Source organism: Erythrolamprus reginae, chromosome 4, assembly GCF_031021105.1.
Source record: "Erythrolamprus reginae isolate rEryReg1 chromosome 4, rEryReg1.hap1, whole genome shotgun sequence".
Classification (NCBI taxonomy): domain Eukaryota; kingdom Metazoa; phylum Chordata; class Lepidosauria; order Squamata; family Dipsadidae; genus Erythrolamprus; species Erythrolamprus reginae.
Genome location: NC_091953.1, coordinates 71,694,911 through 71,716,191, shown reverse-complemented (window position 1 = coordinate 71,716,191; position 21,281 = coordinate 71,694,911). Strand labels below are relative to the sequence as shown.

Genomic DNA, 21,281 nt, shown 5'->3' with positions numbered 1-21,281 from the left:
GCAGGGCTTTATAGGTCATAACCAACACTTTGAATTGTGATCAGAAATTGATTGGCAACCAATGCAGACTGCGGAGTGTTGGTTAATGGAAGATACATATGATAAATAAGGGATTTATGATATGTACTGTATGATTTTATGACTTTGCATTATGAATTTTATGCCTGAAAATTAATTGAGCTTGGAAATATTGAATGAAATTATAGAAAAGTAAATATGGAAATATATTAATTAATGCATTGGTGTTCAGATAGATTTTCATAGTATTATTGTTTTCATAGTATTATTAGATTACTATAATACTATGATAAATATTTAAGAAATGAAGATTTTAAAGCATGGATTTATTAATAGTTGTGTTTTTGGTTTTGCTGGTTGTTTTAGTTTTAATAGATTAATAGATTTTGGTTTTGATTTATTATTAATTTATTTTAATAAAAAAGAAGGTAATTTTTTTCCCTATTAATTAGGAAAAAAGTTGTATAAGGGTTTTTTGTTTCTTTTAAGAAGAATGTATAAGAAGGAGGAGTAGGCATGATGGCCTATCTGGATTTATAAGAGGATAATGATATTAATTGAAATATAAAATAACAGAATAACATAGTGGGAAGGGACCTTGTTCTGCCCCAGCACTGAGCCCCAAATAAATTGTCTTGGGTGATATCTGTGAAAAAAAGTCAGATGCTCAGGCATTTATTTATTCATTCATTCATTCATTCATTCATTCATTCATTCATTCATTCATTCATTCATTCATTCATCCATTCATTTAATCATTCATTCATTCATTCATTCATTCATTCATTCATTCATTCATTCATTCATTCATTCATTCATTCATTCAGGCTTCTATGCCACCCAGTCCCAAAGGGACTGCCACTCAGACACTATACTTTTCTGCCCACATCGGGGGGGAAATTAGAGGGAACATTGATGTCAAGCTGTCTAAATGTGAGTGTGCATGTTCACAATCATAAGGCAATGCCCTTCCCCACACATGCACACACGCCACCTACAATGCCCCCCCCCCCACACACACAGGTGTGCAGGGCTCACTGAATCTTCTGTACTTCCAGACTTCTGGTAGGCCTATTTCGCACCCTCCCAAGGCTTCAGGAAAGCCTTTTGAGCCTGTGGATGGTGAAACATAGACCCAATGGGACCACTAGAAGTTTGGAAATGAACTTCCAGTTGGGCCATTGGGCCATATTTCACCCTCTCCAGACTCTGGAGGCTTTCCTAAAGCCTGGAGAGAGTGAAAAATGGCCCAACAGCCCAACCTGAAGTTCATTTCCAAACTTCTGGTAGGACTATGGGGTCTGTTTTTTGCTATCCACATCTCTGGGGGCTTTCATGAATCCTGGGGGAGGTGAAAATGATCTCCCTCACCCTCTGGAAGGCCAAAAATCACCTAGCCAGCATACACATGCATGCTGGTGCTGACATAAGGCAACGCCTTGTGTAGCCTCAGATATGGTTCCACAAACCTCCTGTGGCACGCATGCCATAGGTTCACCATCACTGATATAGAGTGTCATGTGAAAGACACTCCGACTTGGCACCAAAACCATCTCTGTGTCAAGTAAACCAACTAGCATCTGATAAATAAATCACAATCCACTTTTGTGTACTCACAGAAAGTTTGATTTATTAACAAAGCCATATCTGGATTTGTTGCCGTCATACCAACACTGGAATTCTCTTCCGTAATTATCTAGGTTAAAGTTCATTATTACAACCCCACACCCACAAGTGCATCACATATACCAATCCAGGGAAGGGAGTGCTGGCTTCTCACTTGTTCAGTCGACCTAGGACTCTGCAGAAGGAATGTGCTGTGGCACCAATATATCGCGCTCTCTCTCTCTCTCACTCCTCCCATATCCCTATCACTGTTACTGTGTTAGGTTGCCTGACAGGCAGCCCCCCTTCCACAAACCCCCATCTCCTGGAATGATAGAGTAAAGCATCAGGGCAGAACCACTTCCAAAACATCCTACTTCCACTGACTGACTAACCTATCATCCTTGACATCCCAACTCTTTACCCAGGTAGCCTCCGGCAGAGGATACCCCTTCCAATGAATTAGGTACTGTAAATTCCCCCTAAAAATGCGGGAATCCAAAAAAAAATTCACTTTGTAGTAGGATTCCCCCTGAGTCACTACAGGGGAAGGGGACGGCTGTGCGTGTGGCCTAATGTTGGAACTGATCACCGGCTTAAGCAGGCTGCAGTGAAATACAGGGTGGATCCTCCCTAGGATTCTAGGCCAGTGTTTCCCAACCGGTGTGCCGCGGCACACTGGTGTGCCTCGAGACATGGTCAGATGTGCCGCGAAGAAATAAGCTCAGCTTCTGGTCTCGTAACTTTTTGCGAAGAGAAAAAAGTTGTGAGACCGGAAGCTGAGCTTGCTTCTTTGCGCCTTCCAAGTTTTCCAGCAGCTGCGGCGCCCCGCCTGGCTGGAGCTTCCCTGTCAGCAGGTGAGCTTTGGGGCTTGGTGGGAGGGCAGCGGCAGCGGGAGGGTGATGGCAGCGGCAGCGGCAGCGGGCAGAAGCCATGCCGTGGGGCGGTGGCAGGGTGGTCCCTCTCTCTCTCCCCCCTCTCTTGCTTTCTCTTTCTCTCCCCCCTCTCCCTCTCTCTTTCTCCCAGTAGCCGTGGGGCGACGTCAGGGTGATCAGCTGTGAGGCGGAGCTACGGAACAGAGGAACAGAGGCACCGACGGCGGCGGCTGGAAATGCTGGAATTGCGTGGCTGGCACTTGCCTGCTGGCTGGACCAGGATGGAGGCTCAAGCCCCACGTCCATGCCCAGCGCAACACCAGAAATGTACAGCGTCTAGCCACCGCCGTCTGTGCCTCCGTTCTGGAGCTCCGCTTCACAGCGGATCACCCTGCCGTCGCCCCATGGCTACTGGGAGAAAGAGAGAGGGAGAGAGGGGGGAGAGAAAGAGAAAGCAAGAGAGGGAGAGAGAGAAAGAGAGAGGAAGAGAAGGGGGGAGAGAAAGAGAGAGAAAGATATAGCAAGAGAGGGAGAGAGAGAAAGAGAGGGAGAGAGGGGGAGAGAAAGAGAGAGAAAGAGATAGCAAGAGAGGTAGAGAGAGGAAGAGAGGGGGATAGAAAGAGAGAGAAATAGATAGCAAGAGAGGGAGAGAGAGAAGGAGAGAGGGAGAGAGGGGGGAGAGAAAGAGATAGCAAGAGAGGGAGAGAGAGGGAGGGAGAGAGGGGAGAGAGAGAAAGAGATAGCAAGAGAGGGAGAGAGAGAGAGGGAGAGAGGGGGGCGAGAAAGAAGGAGAGAGAGGGGGTAGAGAAAGAGAGAAAGCAAAAGAGAGAGAGAGAAAGAGAGATAGCAAGAGAGAGAAAGAGAGAGGGGAAGAGAGAAAGACAGAAAGACAGCAAGAGAGAGAAAGCAAGAGAGAGAGAGAAAGAGGGGGAAGGAGGGTGAGGGAAAGACAGAGAGAGGGAAGGAGGGCAAAAAAGAGAGGAAGGAAGGGAGAAACAAAGAGAGATGGAGAGAGAGGGGAAAGAAAGAGGAGGGAAGGGAGAGAGAGAGAGAAAGAGGGAGAGAGAAAATAGAGCGAAAGGGAGGAAGAGATATTTTTTGTCCAAACTTTTTTTTACACACACACACCCGCCCCCGCTCAATGTTCCCCAGGATTTTGTAAATGTGAATAATGTGCCGCGGCTCAAAAAAGGTTGGGAAACACTGTTCTAGGCAACGCAAGGTGCACCGTGACCTGGTTGATTACTTTCACAATTGGGAAAGGGCACAGGAATTTTGGATCTAGCTTTTTGCTAGGCAGCCTCAACTGAATGTATTTGGTAGATAAGAAAACCTTATCTCCCACTCTAAAAGGGGGTTGGGGAGATCGGTGTTTATCTGCTTGCTTCTTATAGGCTTGAGTTGCCACCACCAGCACCTTCTTGGTGTCCTCTCATCCTCTCTTTAGTTTCTCCATCCACTCCACCAACGTGATGAATGAGGGAGGTTCCGGCATGGGAACAAAATCTTGACCACTGGTAACCTGGAAAGGAGTTAGTCCCATGCTGATGTGTACAGAATTGTTGTAAGCTACTTCTGTGAAAGGCAACAATTCAGCCCAGTCATTCTGCTGGTAACTCACATAACACCTAAAGCAGTGGTTCTCAACCTTTCTAAGGCTGCGACCCCTTAATACAGTTCCTCATGTTGTTATGACCCCCAACCATAAGTCTAGTGCCAATTCTCCCAACAGAGCTTTGAGCTGATTGGCAGGAAAGTCAGAGAGCCTGATTGGTAGGATTGTAAAAATATGTTCCAAGATGCCAGAATAGAAGCCGCTGAAGGATCTTTAATGTTTTGAGGGTTTTGTGGTCAGTCCATACTTCGAAAGGAATAGCTCCGCCTTCTAGAAATTGCCTCCATGTCCCCAACATTTCATGTATGGCATATGCTTCCTTCTCCCAAATGGCCCACCTCCTCTCGGTGGGGATTAACTTCTTGGAAAGGTATGCACAAGGCAGTGACTGTCCTTTCCCATTGTCTTGTAATAACACTGCAGCTATTGACTGGATTACAAACTTCTGTTCAGGGGTCAGGATGTTGCAGGATTGGCACTTTCAAAAGCCTTTTGGCATTCCATCGTCCACCTGATTGGCTGAGAAGTTCTCACTTGTTCAGTTGACCTAGGACTCTCTACACAAGGAATGTGCCGTGGTACCAATCTCTCTCTCACACACACACAAACACTCATCCCATATCCCTATCACTGTTACTGTGTCAGGTGGCCAGACAGGCAGCCCCCTTCCACAAACCCCCATCTCCTGCAATGATACAGTAAAGCATCAGGGCAGTACTGCTTCCAAAATATCCTAGTAGGGACTGACCTGGTCTATAGTAGTTTGGTTAGGGGGAAGGAAACCTCAGCAAAACCTGGAATGAACTACCGGTAGAAATTTGCAAAGCCTAAGAAACTCTAATTGTTTGCGTGTGCAGGGAGCCTGCCAATCTAACACAGCCTTCACTTTGGTGGGGTCCATTTCTATGCCTTCGCTAGATATGCAGTATCCCAAGTAGTCTACTGATGTCTGGTGAAATTCGCATTCGGAAAGTTTTACTTAGAGCTTAGTAGCCAAAGGTTTCTTCAAAACTGCCTCACCAACTTGACGTGGTCAGGGAGATTCTGGCTGTAGATAAGAATGTCATCTAAGTACACGAGAATCCCATTGTAGAGGTGGTCATGTAGAACTTCATTTATGTATTGCATGAATACAGCAGGGGCTCCTTTTAGGCCAAATGTCATCACCCAAAATTGGAAACTCCCTAATGGGCAGTTGAAAATGGTTTTCCACTCATCCCCTTCCTTTATTCAGTTGCAGTAATACACCTCCCTTAAGTCTAGCTTGGTAAAATACTTCCCCTTGGCTAGATGATTAAGCAAGTCCTTTATGAGGGGGAGGGGATATGTGTTCTGCATGCACAGTTCAGATTTTGGCAATCGACCACAAAATGAACCCCTCCGTCCTTCTTCTCCTTGAAGAGAACTGGGGCTGCTTTCCTGGATTTTGCAAGCTGGATGAATCCCCTTTTTAAGTTGGTGTCGATGTAATTTCTCAGCTCTCCCAATTCTTTCGGTGAGATTCTAGGTTTTGGGAGAGTGGACCCTGGTTCAAATTCTATAGCACAGTCAGTGGGTCTGTGAGGGGGCAGTTCATTGCAATCTTCCTCACTGAACACTTTTCCCAAGTCTCTGTATTCCAAGGGCACCCTCTGGAGATCTGGAAGCATTCCTTCTTTCATCACAGCCGCTGCCAAAGACCCATCTGGCTCCTCCCAGGGAGGGGTTTTTCCCCTATAAGTCTCTGGAACAGGGTTGGAACCCAAAGGGGGGGGAAAGCTTGCAATATTCACCCTCCCAGCAGATGGTGGGGGTCCATTTGTCCAGCCAGGCCAAACCCAATATGACTGCTTCCAACATCTTGGGGGCGACTATGAATCTCAAAAGTTCATGGTGTCGGCCTATCCGCAGCTCCACTAACTCAGTTAGGAGCATAGCGGGAGAGCCTACTAGAGAGCCGTCCACTGGTTGGAACCGGATGGGCTTCACCAAAAGCCTGGTCTGGATTTTTAACTTCTCCACTACGGCTTTGCTGATAAGATACCCCGAACACCCTGTGTCTATCAGAGCCCGTAATTCTTCCTCCTCCCCCGTGGTCATCACCTTAATCCTTGCTTTAACAAGTAATGGATGGATGGGCTCAGACACCATTGGGTCATCTTCTCCACCAAGCTCATCTCAATTGGGGCTGGTCTCCAAAGAAATGGGGTCTGTTGCTTGAAAGGCCCAACGACCCTGCAGAGGGTTTTTTTTAGATCCTCTTTCTGCTACTTGGCATGGCTTGGGTTTAGGGGGAGGGAGGGGCATCAAGCAGTCAGTTCCCTTATGCCCATTCTGGTCACATCGATAGCAATTTGTTCCCCTCGTGGCCCCTAAGCAAGGGGAAAAGCAACATCTCAAAAAATTATCTGGTGGATAAGGGGGGTGGGGAGGTTCCTTCTCAGCAGGAATTACTTCACCCAAAGTGACCACCTTGGTGTACCAAACTTGAATGGTCCAGTTATCTACCCCCTTTCTCACAAGCCTCTCTCAATTCTGGATAAAGGGCACTTTTGAAAATATGGAACAATTGGGTTTCTGGCCATTCTCTCAAGTTGCATGCAATTTTCTGGAAAGCCCCTACAAAAACTTTCACAGGTTTGCCTGATTGCTTTAAATGGAAAATCTGGATCTCTTCCTCTGTCTGTCTTTCTATCCTTTTCCACTGGGTGCCCCCCTCGTATTGCAATTCAGAAAGCAGTTCAGGCCGGCCCCAATTCTGCATTCCAATCTCAGCTTTGCAAAGCGGCTTGCTCATTGTAATCTGAGAAGTAGCTGAAGAGGGGGGGGGAGTGGGATTTGAGATTCCTTCACAGGGAAATTCCTTTGGTGCAGCAGAAAGTTTTCTCTTTGTCTCAGTAGAGAGTGAGACATTGGAGCATGGAAAACTACATTATTTGCTGGGCAGTCGAGACTACATAGGGAGGGGGACTTTCAGGAATCCACTGGCACCTCCCCCATCCAAATTCCAGATAATAAATTGCATTTAGCTTCCTCATCTCAGCCCCAACCTCTTTTCTCCAATACCTCTGAATTGCTGGGTTCCAGCTGGATCCTCCAGGAGAGGGTGGGTAGAAAATTCCAAACCCTTCTCCATTCAGGCTCTTGGTTAATTCTTTCATTTCCATTCTTTTGAAGAGGTAGAGTGTTGGTATCTGACTTGTTCAGTTGACCTAGGACTCTGCACAAGGAATGTGCCGTGGTACCAATCTCTCTCTCTCTCTCTCTCTCTCTCTCTCTCTCTCACACACACACACACACACACACACACACACACACTTCTCCCATATCCCTATTGCTGTGACTGGGTCAGGTGGCCTGACACTCTGAATATGAGGGGGCACTGATGGAAATGTTCCAGGATAAAACAGATGGCATTGGTTTTTCTTGACGCACAAAAGGCTTTCGACAATGTAAATTGGAAATTTATGATAACACAATTAGAAATGATGAATTTTGGACAACACTTTACAAATTTAATAAAAACAATATATCTGGAACAGAACGCCAAAATTATAATTAATGGAGAGCAACAGAAAAATTTAAAATTGAGAAAGGAGTGAGACAGGGATGCCCTATCTCTCCCCTTCTGTTTATATTAACGATGGAAACACTACTAATCAAAATAAGAAAAAATGAAGACATAAAAGGCCTAAAACTAAGAAAAAAATGTATAAAGTTCAGGCCTTTGCAGATGATTTGGTATTTATAATTGAAGAACCATTGATAACCACACCAAAATTAATTAAACAAATTGAAGATTTTGGTGAAGTAGCAGGACTCAAAATAAACAAACAAAAAATGAAAATTATTACCAAAAATTGCACAAAAAAACAAATAAAACATTTGGAACAAATTACCAATATGCAAGTAGTCAAAAAAGTGAAATATTTAGGAATATGGCTTACAGCTAAAACGACAACATTAAAAGAAGACAATTATACAAGTTTAATAAACCAAATTAAAGTAGATTTTAAAAATTGGCAAAATTTACAACTTTCATTAATAGGTAGAATTAAAATGAGTGTCCTGCCCAAGCTCCTTTTCCTTTTCCAGACAATTCCAATAAATCCAGGTAAAAATTTCTTTAAAGAATTAGACAAAGTAATATTAATATATATATGGTTAGGTAAAAAATCAAGAATCAAATTAAAGGCATTGCAAGATGTGAAGGAAAGAGGAGGTTTGGGTCTACCAAATTTTAAACTATATTATTACACAACATCATTGGTATGGATCAAAGAGTGGATCACATTAGAAAATAAACGTATATTGACAATAGAAAGGCACGATTTATTATTAGGCTGGCATGCCTATCTCTGGTATGGAAGAGACAAAACTCATACATATTTCAAAAAGCATACATTACGAAATTCTCTTATCCAAATATGAAAAATAATTTTAAAAAAGCAACAATATACTAAGGTACCAGAGTGGGTTTCACCAATAGAACTAACATATCATCCAAATTTAATCAGGCCCCACAATACAATTAGATATAAAGAATTATTGGATCAACAAATGAATATAAAAACAGAATATAATGGTAAGAAATTAGATTGGTGGACATACCTACAATTAAAAGATGCATATCAGAAAGACAAAAAGGAATATGGTTTTCTGATAGGGAGGGGTGAATTGGACAGGACACTATTAAAAAATGATGAAAAATGAATTGGTAAAATATATAAATTTTTGATTCGTTATGAGACAGAAGTGGAAATTGTAAAAGAGAATATGATAAGCTGGGCAATGAATTTTGGCTACACAATTGAATTAGAAAAATGGGAAGAATTATGGATTAACAATTGGCGGATGACAAAATCGACTGCATTCAAGGAAAACCAATTAAAAATGTTTTACAGGTGGCACCTATCGCCAGAAAGACTATCAAAAATGTTCCCAAAAACCTCTCCAATATGCTGGAAGTGTAAAAAAGAAAGAGGCACATTCTACCACCAATGGTGGACATGCACACAGGCAAAAAAATTCTGGAATAAAATAACAAATTGGTTAAAAGAAATAGAAAATGAAGAAATTGGAAAAAAAACCAGAATTATATTTATTGGGTATTTTTAATAAAAAAATAGAAAAAGAGGTAAGATACCTAGTTATACATATACCAACAGCTGCCAGAATAGTATATGCCCAACAGTGGAAAATAGACAAACTCCCGGAAGAAAATATAATAATTAAAAAGATACTAGACTGTGCGGAGATGGACAGGTTATCCAAAAGATTAGAGGGAAAAGAAGAATCAGATTACTATAAAACATGGGCAAAATTTTATGATTGGCTAAAGAAAAGAGCAATAAAGAAATAAATAAAAATCTATGCAAAGCAACACGTTGAATAAAAGAATTGAAAAATTAATACTATGTAATGAAGTAAAATTCTCTGATCAAACATCCAAAAAGTGGGGAAACTTTCATTTCCCAAATGTTGTATGTGTATGTCTTTATGTATGTTTTTTTCTTTTTTCTTGTATGTCATATATGTAAAAAAACCACAAATAAATAAATAGATAAATAAAAAGGAAATGTTCCAGGATGAGCTGTCACCAAAATTTTCAACCAAGATGATGCGCAACCCAACTGGTGGCAGAGGAGGAGAGAGAGAAGGAGAGGGACTGCACTAGAACTAAGCGGAGATTGTCCAGAGACAGGTTGGAGATTGTTTGGGGGTGTGAAAGATGGGTGGCTCTGGAGATGTTGCCCAAGAGCGATAACTTCTGGAGGGCGACCAGAGCAACTGATGAGAACCGTCATTCTCCAAGCAAGGTAAAGAGACAGGATCTCAGAATGCTGACCAATGATAGGGGCCAGCACTAAGGGGACTACCTATCATTATTTCCAGAGACCTGGGTATCAGCATTGGACTTTCTAGAACTTGCCAGACTGTACTCTGGCGCCACCTTGCTGTTGATGCAGTTTTTTTAATGACTTTCTAGCTGACTTATGACCAAGAACTATTAATTAATAACCGATTCTCTATTTTAATTGATAGATAATTGGGATGGATGTATATTAATTCTTTTTTAACTAATTTAAGGGGTTAACTTATATATGTTATGAGTGAATGGACTATTTTATTAATGTTTTAATTAATTTGCATTTGAAATGAATTATTAGTGTCACCTAACGATGGATGTCTATAACTACTGGAATGAATGGAATGGTGTGAATGAGAATGGATGGGAGGGGGATGGTAGATGGAATGGGGTGGGATTATAATATGTATGAAGTGAAAGAATACAATATGAATGAAATTCTTGGCATATCTGATGCTGGAGAGGCAGGAGGGGAGGGGGCACTTATTTCTGGGGTGGGAGAGGGTCAAAATATCCCGATCTTGCTGGGGAGAGGCAGATATGGCGGGGGCCATAGAGCTAGCTGTTCAAGGGGAAGGAGGGATCGCTGTTTAGTAGAGATCCCTTCTTCTGGCTCCATGAGCTCAACTCAAGGCACTGGTGATGAGTGTAATTCTGGCCCTGGGCTCAGGCTGCTGCTACTCCATGCCAGGTCGGTGGTAAATAAAGCTCTCCTCATCCGGGATTTGATCCTGGATGAGGAGGCCGACCTGGCTTGTGTGACCAAAACCTGGCTGGTCCCGTAGAGAGGAGTTCCTCTCTCTGAAATTTGCCCAGCCAGGTTTCAGATATGGCATCAGCCCCGACCCCAGGGAAGGTGGGGAGGAGTGGCTATTATAGCCAGGGAGAACCTTTGCCTGTGTAGACTCTTTGCTCCAGAGATTGCGAGTTGCAAGTCCCTCCTGGTGAAGTTGGACTTGGGGGTTCAGGTGGGCTTGTTACTCATGTACCTGCCTCCTAGCTGCGTGTCAACAGCCCTGCCTGTGCTGCTCGAGGAGGTAGCTGGGCTGGTGGTGGGGTTCCCCAGACTTATTGTCTTGGGGGACCTTAACCTGCCATCATTCAGTGAAACCTCTGGAATAGCACAGGAGTTCATGGCCACCATGACAGCCATGGACCTGACTCAAGTAGTACAAGGTCCGACTCATGAGGGGGGGGCATGCACCCGACATGGTATTCCTCTCTGAGCAATTGAGTAATGATCTGAGACTAAGGGGCTTAAAAGTGTTGCCTTTGTCATGGTCAGATCATTTTCTATTGTGGCTTAACTTCCTGGCTCCAATCCTTCCCCACAGGGAGGCGGAATCAATTAGGAGGTTCTGCCCCAGACACCTGATGGATCCAGAGGGCTTTCAGAGGGCACTTGGGGTTATTCCAGATACACTCCTCCACAGTTCAGCAGAGTCTCTTGCTGAGGCCTGGAACAAGGCTGCAGCGGAGGCTCTTGACCGGATTGCGCCGTTGCGACCTCTCTGCGGCACTAGACCCCAAAGAGCCCCATGGTTCAATGAGGAGCTCTGGGAGTTGAAACGCCAGAAGAGACGTCTAGAGAAGCGATGGAGGAAGAGTAAATCAGATTCCGATCTAACACTCGTAAGAGCTCATATTAAGACTTACAAAGTGGCGCTTAAGGCGGCAAGATGCGCGTATCATTTATTTATTTATTTATTTATTTATTTATTTATTTATTTATTTATTTATTTATTTATTTATTTATTTATTTATTTATTTATTTATTTATTTATTTATTTATTTATTTATTTATTTATTTATTTATTTATTTATTTATTTAGACTTGTATGCCGCCCCTCTCCGCAGACTCGGGGCGGCTCACAACAAAGTGAAAAACAATTTATAACAAATCTAAATTTCTACTAAAAACCTTTTAAAAACCCCATTTTCTAAACACACATACATACACACATACCATTCATAAATTGTATATGCCCGGGGGAGATGTCTCAGTTCCCCCATGCCTGACGACACAGGTGGGTCTTAAGGAGCTTACGAAAGGCAAGGAGAGTAGGGGCAGTTCTAATCTCCGGGGGGAGTTGGTTCCAGAGGGTCGGGGCCGCCACAGAGAAGGCTCTTCCCCTGGGGCCTGCCAACCGACATTGTTTAGTTGACGGGACCCGGAGAAGGCCCACTCTGTGGGACCTAATCGGTCGCTGGGATTTGTGCGGCAGCAGGCGGTCTCGGAGATATTCTGGTCCAGTGCCATGAAGGGCTTTAAAGGTCATAACCAACACTTTGAATTGTGACCGGAAGTTGATCGGCAACCAATGCAGACTGCGGAGTGTTGGTGAATCATGGGCATACCTAGGTAGGCCCATGACTGCTCTCGCAGCTGCATTCTGCACGATCTGAAGTTTCCGAACACTTTTCAAAGGTAGCCCCATGTAGAGAGCATTACAGTAGTTGAACCTCGAGGTGATGAGGGCATGAGTGACTGTGAGCAGTGAGTCCCGGTCCAGATAGGGTCGCAACTGGTGCACCAGGCGAACCTGGGCAAACGCCCCCCTCGCCACAGCTGAAAGATGGTTCTCTAATGTGAGCTGTGGATCGAGGAGGACGCCCAAGTTGCGGACCCTCTCCGAGGGGGTCAATAATTCCCCCCCCAGGGTAATGGAAGGACAGATGGAATTGTCCTTGGGAGGCAAAACCCACAGCCACTCCGTCTTATCCGGGTTGAGTTTGAGTCTGTTGGCACCCATCCAGGCCCCAACAGCCTCCAGACACCGGCACATCACTTCCACTGCTTCATTGACTGGACATGGGGTGGAGATGTAAAGCTGGGTATCATCAGCGTACTGATGATACCTCACCCCATGCCCTTGGATGATCTCACCCAGCGGTTTCATGTAGATATTGAATAGCAGGGGGGAGAGGACCGACCCCTGAGGCACCCCACAACGGAGAGACCTCGGAGTCGACCTCTGACCCCCCACTAACACCGACTGCGACCGACCGGAGAGGTAGGAGGAGAACCACTGAAGAACAGTGCCTCCCACCCCCAACCCCTCCAGCCGGTGCAGAAGGATACCATGGTCGATGGTATCGAAAGCCGCTGAGAGGTCAAGAAGCACCAGGACAGAGGATAAACCCCTGTCCCGGGCCCGCCAGAGATCATCCATCAACGCGACCAAAGCAGTTTCCGTGCTGTAACCGGGCCTGAAACCCGACTGCTGGGAACCTAGATAATCGGCTTCTTCCAAGGATCGCTGGAGCTGGAGTGCCACCACCTTCTCGACAACCTTCCCCATAAAGGGAAGGTTGGAGACTGGCCGGTAGTTATTAAGTACGGCTGCGTCCAGGGAAGGCTTCTTGAGGAGGGGGTGCACGAGCGCCTCTTTATAGGATGATGGAAAGGATCCCCTCCCCAAGGAAGCGTTGATAATCTCCTGGACCCAGCTCCATGTCACCTCTCTGCTGGCCGAAATCAGCTAGGAGGGACACGAATCCAGTAGACAGGTGGCGGAACTCACAGCTCCAATGGCCTTGTCCACTTCATCAGGTGTCACCAGATCAAACTCTTCCCAGACAGGTGGACAAGTACGGGCCCCAGTCACCTCAACTGACTCGTTGTCAGCCGACTCTGTTTTCCAATTGGAGTCGAGGTCCGCCCGGATCTCAGCGATTTTATCAGCGAAAAACGTGTTAAACTCCTCGGCACTACTCTGCAAGGGCTCCCCAACTCCCCCCTGATTAAGAAGGGAGCGGGTCACCCTAAACAGAGCGGCCGGGCGGGATTCCGCTGATGCAATCAAGGCGGCATGGTATGCGTATCTTGCCACCTTGAGCGCCACTTTGTAAGTCTTAATAAACGCTCTTACAAGTGTTCGATCAGATTCAGACTTACTCTTCCTCCATCGCTTCTCTAGACGTCTCTTCTGGAGTTTCAACTCCCGGAGCTCCTCGTTGAACCATGGAGCTCTATGGGGTCTAGCGCCATGGAGAGGTCGCAAAGGCGCAATCCGATCAAGAGCCTCTGCTGCAGCCTTGTTCCAGGCTTCCGCAAGAGACTCCGCCGAACTGTGGATGAGTGCATCTGGAATAACCCCAAGCACCGTCTGAAAGCCCTCTGGGTCCATCAGGCGTCTGGGGCGGAACATCTTGATTGGTTCCGCCTCCCTGCGGGGAAGGATTGGAACCAGGAAGTCAAGCCGTAGTAGAAAATGGTCTGACCATGACAAAGGCAACACTTCTAAGCCCCTTAGTCTCAGACCATTGCTCAATTGCTCAGAGAGGAATACCATGTCGGGTGCGTGTCCTCCCTCGTGACTCGGACCCTGTATTACTTGAGTCAGGTCCATGGTTGCCATGGTGGCCATGAACTCCTGAGCCAGTCCAGAGGCTTCGCCAAGTGACGGCAGATTGAAGTCCCCCAAGACAATAAGTCTGGGGAACTCCACCGCCAACCCGGCTACCTCCTCGAGTAGCACAGGCAGGGCTTTTGACACCCAGCTGGGAGGCAGGTACGTGAGAAACAAGCCCACCTGAACCCCTAAGTCCAACTTCATCAAGAGAGACTCACAACCCGCAATCTCTGGAGCAATGAGTCCACGTAGGCAAAGGCACTCCCTGGCTATAAAAGCCACTCCTCCCCCCCTTCCCTGGGGTCGAGGTTGATGCCATATCTGAAACCCAACTGGGCAAATTTCAGAGAGAGGAACTCCTCCCTCTGGGCCCAGCCAGGTTTCAGTAACACATGCCAGGTCGGCCTCCTCATCCAGGATTAAGTCCCGGATGAGGAGAGCTTTATTTACCACCGATCTGGCATTAAGCAGCAGCAACCTGAGCCCATCATGCCGCCTTGATTGCATCAGTGGAATCTCACCCACTCTGTTTAGGGTGACCTGCTCCCTTCTTAACCAGGCGGGAGTTGGGGAGCCTTTGCAGAGTAGTGCCGAAGATTTTAATACATTTTTGGCTGATAAAATCACTCGGATCTGGGCAGACCTCAACTCCGATTGGATAGCAGAGTCGACTGACAATGAGTCAGTTGAGGTGACTGGGGCCTGTACTTGTCCACCTGTCTGGGAAGAGTTTGATCTGGTGACACCTGATGAAGTAGACAAGGCCATTGGAGGTGTGAGTTCTGCCTCCTGTTTACTGGATCCGTGTCCCTCCTGGCTGGTTTCGGCCAGCAGGGAGGTGACACGGAGCTGGGTCCAGGATATTGTCAATGCTTCCTTGGGGAGGGGGTCCTTTCTGGCTCCTTATAAGGAGGCACTTGTGCGCCCCCTCATCAAGAGGCCTTCCCTGGACCCAGCTGTACTTAATAACTATCGTCCAGTCTCCAACCTTCCCTTTATGGGGAAGTTTGTTGAGAAGGTGGTGGCGCTCCAGGTCCAGCGGTCCTTGGAAGAAGCTGATTATCTAGGTCCTCAACAGTCGGGTTTCAGGCCCGGTTACAGCACGGAAACTGCTTTGGTAGTGTTGATGGATGATCTCTGGCAGGCCTGGGACAGGGGTTTATCCTCTGTCCTGGTGCTCCTTGACCTCTCAGCGGCTTTCGATACCATCGGCCATTGTATCCTTCTGCGCCGGCTGGAGGGGTTGGGAGTGGGAGGGACTGTTCTTCAGTGGTTCTCCTCCTACCTCTCTGGTTGGTCGCAGTCGGTGTTAGTGGGGTCTCTCCCTTGTGGGGTGCCTCAGGAGTCGGTCCTCTCCCCCCTGCTATTTAATATCTACATGAAACCGCTTGGTGAGATCATCTAAGGGCATGGGGTGAGGTACCATTAGTACGTGGATGATACCCGGCTTTACATCTCCACCCCATGTCCAGTTACCTGAGCCGGGGTGGCACAGCAGTTGAGTGCTGTACTGCAGGCCACTGAAGCTGACTGTAGATCTGAAGGTCAGCGGTTCAAATCTCATCACCGGCTCAAGGTTGACTCAGCCTTCCAACCTTCTTTTGGGAGCAATAGCCTAGCTCTGTTAAAAAGTGCTATTGGTAACATGTTGTAAGGCGCCCTGAGTCTAAGGAGAAGGGCGGCATAAAAATCGAATAAATAAATGAATAAATAGTCAATGAAGCAGTGGAAGTAATGTGCCGGTGTCTGGAGGCTGTTGGGTCCTTGATGGGTGTCAACAGACTCAAACTCAACCCTGATAAGACGGAGTGGCTGTGGGATTTGCCTCCCAACGACAACTCCATCTATCCATCCATTACCCTGGGGGGGGGGGAATTATTGACCCCCTCAGAGAGAGTCAGCAACTTGGGCGTCCTCCTCAATCCACAGCTCACATTAGAGAAACATCTTTCAGCTGTGGCAAGGGGGGGCGTTTGCCCAGGTTCACCTGGTGTACCAGTTGCGGCCCTATCTGGACCGGGGACCACTGCTCACAGTCACTCATGCCCTCATCACCTTGAGGTTTGACTATTGTAATGCTCTCTACATGAGGCAACTTTGAAAAGTGTTCGGAAACTTCAGATCGTCCAGAATGCAGCTGCGAGAGCAATCATGGGCTTTCGTAAGTATGCCCATGTTACACCAACACTTTGCAGTCTGCATTGGTTGCCCATCAGTTTTCGGTCACAATTCAAAGTGTTGGTTATGACCTATAAAGCCCTTCATGGCACCGGACCAGGATATCTGCGAGACCGCCTTCTGCTGCACGAATCCCAGCGGACGGTTAGGTCCCACAGAGTTGGTCTACTCCGGGTCCCGTCGACTAAACAATGACGTCTGGCGGGACCCAGGGGAAGAGCCTTCTCTGTGGCAGCTCCGACCCTCTGGAATCAACTCCCCCCAGAGATTAGGACTGCCCCCACCCTCCTTGCCTTTTGTAAACTCCTTAAAACCCACCTCTGTCATCAGGCTTGGGGGAACTGAGACATCCCCCCCTTTCCTATGTAATTTTGTGCATGATATGACTGTGTGTATGTATTTTATCTATTGGGTTTTTTTTCTTTTTAGACTTTTTAATGTAAAACTGTTATTTTAGATTTTAATTATTAGATTTGTTACCATGTATTGTTTTTATCACTTTTTAGACTTTTTAATGTAAAACTGTTATTTTAGATTTTAATTATTAGATTTGTTACCACGTATTGTTTTTATCACTGTTGTGAGCTGCCCAGAGTCTACGGAGAGGGGCGGCATACAAATCTAATTAATAATAATAATAATAATAATAACAACAACAACTCCTGCTACACTACCCAACCTCTACCAGCTTATGGAAGACGACAGTCCAGTACCGACTCCATGCCAAAGATCCTAAAACAATGGCCTCAGCCCTGCACCAAGACGTGCTTCCCAGATTCCAGCAGACCCCAGAAATCACCCAACTTTCATAGCCAGAGATGAGCCGATGGACCTAGGCACTGCCAGACCTCACCTGAGTGAAGCCGAGAAAGCCAGACGCCAAGTGAAAGGCCTATTGTGGAGAAGCTGGACATCTCCTTCCTACTTGTCCTCAGAGGAGATGTGGTACTACAGTTTCTGCTCCATTTCCAACCCACAACCCAGTGCAACAGGTCCAGTCAGCCTACCAGGTAACTACCAGAGCCTGGCCTAAAAGAGACATTAGGCCAGGCAGGCACCAAACTGAGTTCCAGCTCTACAGTAGATGACCTGAGATCTACGAGATATCTGACCTTAGCCACTGAGGTAATATTTAAAAAACCCACCCCAAGCCCTCCCTGCTAGTGCTGTAGTGGACTCTGGAGCCACTGCCAACTTCATGGATGAGACTTTTGCTTGATTACACGCCATATTCTTGTGCCCAGTCACACCTCCTATCATAGTTGAGACCATTGACGGCCGCGTTTTATTGTCCAGACCCATTAACTTCACCAATCAATTTAATCATTGAACACCATCAAGAGCCCCCCCAATTTTATATCACCAAAGGCCTGCATTTCCCTATAGTCCTTGGCTTAGCTTGGCTAAGAACCAACAACCCCCACATTGGGTGGTACCAGAATCGCATTTCTTTTCCTAGTCTTCAATGTGTAGACCATATACACCAACCCTACCCAGTCCAACTTCCCGCCCAGATTACCAGCACCCTCCCACCAGACATCTTGGATTTTGCTGATGTTTTCAACAAGAAAGAATGTGAACCTGACCCAGAGATAAGGAGATGTTTGAAGTTGATAGTCTGTTCATTTAGAAAGAATTATGACTCTGCAGTTTTGTCTGTGTGCTTGACTAAGTCCAATGTGGAAGAAAGTAAATAAACAAGTGTTATTTTGAAAATTATAAACCTGTAAAGATCATATTCTTGGAGTAGCCAGCCAGACCAGAACAGCTGGGAACAAGTGGAGGGAAGGTGAAGGGAGGGACCTGTCTACCCACCACAGCCTCCTCCTACCCGCTTCAATCCTCATTGAGTTGACAAGGATTGAAGCGGGTCGGAGGAGGCTGTGGTGGATAAATGGGTTCCTTCCTTTGCCTTCCCCCCTGCCATGGGGCAATTGTTTCCATTGGCTCTGAAATGGGGAGACTGCACTGAGGAGAAGGGGTGGCAAAGGCGGGCTTCACGCTGTAAACTGGGGAGTCCCTCCAGCTTTGCAGGGAATGGTCCACCCTCGCTGCTTTGCTCATCTCCTCTTCCCCCCCCCCATGGCTTGCTGGCCCCAGTCTGCGGTGACCCCTCTTGCTCTCCAGGCAGCCAGACATGGCGTCGGACCACCAGAAGTAGGAATGCCATCAGTGCTGCTTCCACCCATGCCTTACGCTTGCACCTCAGGCTGGGAGGTGGCCACCTAACGCTGGAGGGGAGCCGGGCAGAAGAGAGGGAAGGGAAGTTCATTAGATGCCAAGAAGGAGGAAAGTGGAAAAAAGCGAGGAGTGCAGATGCAGCAGCAGCAGGGGGGGAAAAGGAGAACCGATCCAAGACGGGTAATCCCGGAAGTGACTGTCGCTGGTCAGCTGGAGCTGCGCACGTAGCTTCATTTCTGCCGGTGGAATGGCATTCCACCCCATGGTGCCTGCTGCACACCCCTGCCTACAGACCCATAAACAATTGCAAAATTTCCTCTCCTTTGCTAAAATTGCCTTACCAATTAGAGAACAGCTAAAGATGGGGGGAGGAAAACATTGGTCCAGCCAGCCACTAAACTGGATAATGGGATGTCAAACAGCCTTGGAGAAGCTAAAGAAACTGTTTGCAACTGAACCAGTCCTAAAGTATCCCAATCCGAGGAACCATTTATGATCCAAATGGATGTCAGCAATGTAGCAATGAGGGCAATTCTGCTTCAAAAGAACAAAAAGTTGAAACTGCAACCATGTGCCTACTTGTCCTGAAAACTGAATAAGATAGCCAGTGTTGGGTAGTGTGGGAGAAATAAGCCTTTGTGGTGCAATGGGCACTACTAACATGGAGACAGTTCTTAGAGGGCAGTAAAATTCCTTTTGAAGTATGTACTGACCAAAAGAATTTACAGACGTTAAGAACCCCCCCCAAACTTTTCCCCAAGCAAGTGCGTTGGCCTCAATACTACAATCAGTTTTCATTCATATTGAGGTACATCCAGGGGGTGTGGGAACTTCCTAGCCAATGCGCTGTCCTGCATACTCCAATATAATAGCACTTGAGAAGAAGTGGTTAACTCAATTATTCCTACAAGTCAGCTGGCCATGCAAGTGACCATGGCAGCAAATGAGGAAGCAAACCCTCAACCCCAGCAAGGCTTTAATTCAAAGGATAAAAAGAGAGCTGCAAACAGATTCGTGATTCGTGGCCCATTGGGGAGATATGACACTAAGAGCCTTAGCCTGAAAAGGGGACAAAATGTACATCCCAAAAAAGTTACGGGCACAAATCTTGCAACGCAGCCACAGCAATAAATATGGGTCACTTTGCATTCTTAAAAACCTTACACTTGACTAAACAGCAACTCTGGTGCCCAGGCATTAAAAAGGACATAGAGGGCTATGTGAAAAGTTGAACTATCTGTACTTCTATGAAACAGAGACCGAATTGCTACAACAAATGGCTGAACCAACCTGACCATGGGAGGAAATAGTCACGGACCTTATAGTAGAGCTCCCAGAGTGGTGGGGGGACTATTGTAATCTGGACTATAACTGACCTATTCTCCAAGCAAGTTCACTTTTTTAGCCTGCCCAAGTCTCCTGTCAGCCCAAAGACTAACCAAGATGTTTCTGCAGCAGATCTATCAATTGCATGGAATGCTGAAGCACATCAACTCAGACAGAAGGGTGCAATTTATGGCTGTGTTCTGTTTGGAATTCATAAAGCTAATAGGTTCTCCTAAGGGCTCAGTTCTGTGTTTCATCCAAGCACAAACGGGGCTGTAGAATGAAATAACACAATGGAGGAGAGTAACTACATTGCAATGACAACTATCAGGAATCAAACTGGGCAGAATTCCTGGCATTTGCTGAGGTTGCCTACAACAATGTAGTGTATAGGGCACTCCATTTAAAATAACTATGAGGTGGAGATTGTGCCCATGCCAGAGTATCCAAGAAATTCTCCCACATCAATGTCTCTAATGGAGTGGGTAAATTCTCTCCAAAACTTGTGGGGAAATGTAACAAAGACCCTACCTAAAGCAACAGAGAGTCAGAAAAAGCAAGCTGATAAAAAACAAACTCCCCAAGGAGAGTTCCTCTGTCCATGAAGATGTATCTGTCTAGGAAATATTTAAAACTGAGGCTGCCCAGCAGAAAACTTATCCATCATGAAAGTGATTAACCCAGTCATGGTGGAATTAAAATTGTTCAAGATACTGGAAAAGTGGACCCAATATTTCATTGAAGTTGGTTAAAGCCAGTCCAGGGCTCTAACTAAAGGCCTTTTGGAAAAGAGTCCCCAGGCCCAATCATAGTGGGGGGTAAAAATCATTATGAGGTAAAATGAATCTTAGACTCTAGGCTCGACAAAGGGAAACTGCAATATTTGTTGCAATGGAAAGGTTACCCACTTTCTGAGGCAAAATGGACTGAGGCCCAAAATATTAAGGCAAATTGTTTAATAGGCAGATTCCATGCAAAATACCCTCGGAAGCCAGGGAGGAATTCCTCTAGGAGGAATTCAAAGTACATGATATTAGTAATATAACTACTGTTTTCCAAGTATCTCCTATGTTTTAGGGGAGTCCACCCATCAAGCTTCCAAAGGCACTTTTTGCTGTTGCAACTGTTATTACTTCTCAGCTTGCCAATGAACTATTGGGGGGGGGGGGGATAGAACTTAGGTTTCAGACATCAGGATGCCAACCATGAGAGCCAATGATGTTTTGGCAGGTATTTACTGGAGCCAAAAGACTTTCTCACAATACCAAGAGACTCCTTTG

General features: G+C 46.1%; 1 protein-coding gene across 1 annotated transcript in view; it reads right to left on the bottom strand.

The window, feature by feature from the left end:
• Positions 1-21,281, bottom strand: part of CFAP47 (cilia and flagella associated protein 47) — a 1,022,460-nt gene that overhangs the window by 32,844 nt on the left and 968,335 nt on the right. The gene's annotated exons all lie outside the window — the stretch shown is intronic.